This window comes from Labeo rohita, chromosome 1, assembly GCF_022985175.1.
Source record: "Labeo rohita strain BAU-BD-2019 chromosome 1, IGBB_LRoh.1.0, whole genome shotgun sequence".
In the NCBI taxonomy this organism is placed as follows: Eukaryota; Metazoa; Chordata; class Actinopteri; order Cypriniformes; family Cyprinidae; genus Labeo; species Labeo rohita.
Genome location: NC_066869.1, coordinates 9,664,953 through 9,668,432, shown reverse-complemented (window position 1 = coordinate 9,668,432; position 3,480 = coordinate 9,664,953). Strand labels below are relative to the sequence as shown.

General features: G+C 32.2%; 1 long non-coding RNA gene across 1 annotated transcript; it reads right to left on the bottom strand.

The window, feature by feature from the left end:
• Nucleotides 1–1,802: 1,802 nt before the first annotated feature.
• LOC127168363 (uncharacterized) lies at nucleotides 1,803–2,700 on the bottom strand. The gene is made up of 3 exons (XR_007828104.1): nucleotides 2,659–2,700; nucleotides 2,478–2,510; nucleotides 1,803–1,940 (listed from the first exon to the last, which is right to left on the bottom strand). It is a non-coding gene; the product is annotated as an uncharacterized LOC127168363 (long non-coding RNA).
• Between the last annotated feature and the right edge of the window lie 780 nt (nucleotides 2,701–3,480).

Sequence of the window (3,480 nt, the reverse complement as noted above, 5' to 3'; positions counted from 1 at the left end):
ATGTATTACTGGTGGATCTCCATGGATTGTCCAGTACAGTGTAGTTGTAACAGGGGTCAGGCAGATTAGCTGATAAATAAATAAATAAATAAATAAATAAATAAATAAATAAATAAATAAATAAATAAATAAATAAATAAATAAATAAGAATATTTGAGAATAGCAACATCATTTTTCTGCAAAGTCGTGTCACTAGATTGCAGAGGTGGGACTCTTAAGTCACAAGCAAGTCTCCCAAGTCTCAAATCCCAAGTCCTCAAAGAGTTAAATTTAATGAGAAAATTAAGTGACTACTAACATTATGATTGAGCATTAGTGATGAACACCTGTTGTTAACAATCAACATCACTGAAGAAAAGAGAAACACAGGAGCTATGACTTCAGCCACAGCCTTGGATGGAATCAACTGAAGACGGATGAAACAAAAAAACAAAAAAACAAAAAACAAAACAAAAAAAAAAAACAAAAACACAATGCCACCATATTAAGAAAAAAAAAAAAAAAAAGAACTGGACTGACTCAGGCTTTTAGACATGAACACTTATCATACAATCCTCAAAAGTATTGACAATAATTATTCATACTGCTGTGCATGACAGGAGTTTTTACTCATGTTATTACCCAGCATGCATTGCAGCATGAAGCATTTTGTTGATTGTCACCATTGTTGAGATTCATATGCTGGCTCTTGTTGTCTGTGTGTCTTATCAGTATTGAAGTTCAGTATTTTATATGTGTTATGTCGTGGGTGTCAAGCTCTGATCCTGGAAGGCCACACTCCTGCAGAGTTTAGATACAATTCTGTTAAACACACCTAATCCAACTAATCAAGTTTTTCAGGCTGAATTGAGTACTGTGTCGTATATGTGTTAAAGCAAGGTTGGAACAAAACTTTGCAGGGCTGCGGCCTTCCGGGAATTGAGTTTGACACCACCGTATTACATTGACATAAAATTAATTCGCTGTAACTATTACAGCAACAATTTGTATGCATCCTGTAGTCACAGGGTTGATTATGCAAAACCTAAACAAAACAAAAAAGTAATAATAATAATAAAAATTTGACTGTAATCCATGATGACTATCTCATCACATAAAAACAGCTAATATCTCCTCAGTGTCGAGCACTAGCATCATTGCTTTACAACACCACTTGCATTGCACAGAAAATCTAACACAGGAAGTCAAGAGTAAAACATCAACATCTGATCCTCTGTAATTATCAATAACAGCAGGTGTAATGCTCAATCATCATTTAATTAGTCAATTATCTCATTACATTTAACTCTTTGTGGATTTGAAACTTGGGAGACTTGCTTGTGACTTGAAAGTCCCACCTCTGCTCTGTAGTGTGCGTCTGAGCAGTGTTAATTTAACACAGGATTTTGTTGTATACCTTCAGCCGATTTGCATTACAATATTTGCACTGATTTGCTTGTCCAAAACTGAGCATAATGTCTAAAAAAATGTTACACTTGACTAAACATTGATCTGTGCTTTTGCGCTGTCTGGTGGGTAGCACAGCTTCGCCACTCAGATTTAAATCCATACAGCAAAATAAAACAGGTGCAGATTAATATTTCTGAAATAAGTATTTCTGTGAAATGTATTAGGTTGCACAGAAGAAAGCCCAGTCAGAGGACTATCATTTTGTTGAAAAAACAAACAAACAAAAAAACAGAACAAAACAAAACAAAACTAATTTTACTCATTACAAAATAGAAATAGGCCACTACCTGTATACATTAAAAGAAACAAGAAATAAAGCGACAAAAGCTGTAAATTATTTTAAAGCCTTAAATCTATAATTTGTAACTACTTGTGTTTATGGATGTGATTCTCCTTATATATGAACGGAACAGATGAACAACGTCTCCACTGCACAATACATTACCAACTGTGGTTGTCTGTTGTGTGACAGTTAGACAGGCCAAGACATCTGAAATAAGTAATAATGATGGCAAATAAATTAACAGCATAAAGAGTTCATGATCTTTAACTTAAAGGGGTGATTCATACTAGTGATGCTAGATGAACCAGTTCACTAAAAAAGACTGAACCCTCTACTTGAGGAAGACAATACACAGCATTTACATTTACCTGTTCAAATTAGCAAAATATCAAACTGTGCTAAATCTCCCACTTAACATTAATCCTGGAAAGAACATTAATCCTAAAAGAAATAGAGAGAAATAGAAATCCCCAGCACATTTTCAGTTTAATTTAAATTTCATTAAAATAAATTAAATAAACAAAAAAATAAAATATTAAAAAAAAAAGAAGAAATATTTAATGGATTTAAATTGGTTAAATATTCTGTGTAAAAAAGAATAGTAATAATCCCTAAATCCCTAAAACATAATAATAATAATAATAATAATAATAATAATAATGGGGCAGTCGTGGCCTAATGGTTCGAGTCTGACTTAATGTACTGACTAATGTAATGTTATAGTATATTTATTTTCATACTTACACAGCATAACAGAGATCAGCGCTGTTTTGAAACCTGTCAATATATATGAAGAAAATAATCTATAAAAACAATTGATTACATTCAATCATCTGACCACAATACTTTTTTCGGTCACTGAGAACAAACCTTTACATGCTAATCATGACCAACCAACCAACCAAATAAATGAACAAATACTTACATGTATGAAATGAAGCCATCGCCAAATTTTTTGTTAGTCTGATGGGGGATAAATAAAAACAAATAAAATAAAATAATACAAAATAAATATAACTAAATAAATGCATAATAATAAATATGCTGTTGGCATGTGATTTCAGTTTTTCTGGAAAACATTTCTCTATTTGGAACACATTTCTACTGCATTTATGAATTTAAATGTCAAACAAAGAGTCATAAATACAGAGAGTATCATTTATTGTCAAAGCATAATTGAAGGATGAAAGGATTCTCTTATTACAGGTGACCATATATGAATCACCACAAACTGTTTCTCAAAAACAACACACATGAAAATTGGTGTAGATCTGCGAATGGTCTGGAGTAACTAATAACGATTTATATATGCTTAAATATGTTATAGGACTTACAGTAAGAGTCCTGACCTGGTCAAAGCCCAAATTACTCAAATAAATACACACAAATCAGACAAAGAAAATCTTACCTGACGTACAGTGATCTTCATCGACACAACTGACTGAAGCAAAAAATGTGTGTGCTAAAATGTTTAGTTGTATGATATCTGTTCATCTTTCAGTCTACCGTTTCATTTTACAATTCAAATTGAAATACATATGTACACCTAACAATAGCTTATGCAATTCCTGTGAACAAGCCTGCACTTAAATCATAAGGGCCATGGAGCTATAGCAATCCCAAAAGCTCCTTTTATAGCCTATCTTGGTGCCACAACTTTTTCTACCACAGGAATAATTAGTATTTTTATTTTGTATTTATTTATTTTTCTCAAACACAGATCTGAGTATGCACTAAATATTCTAGG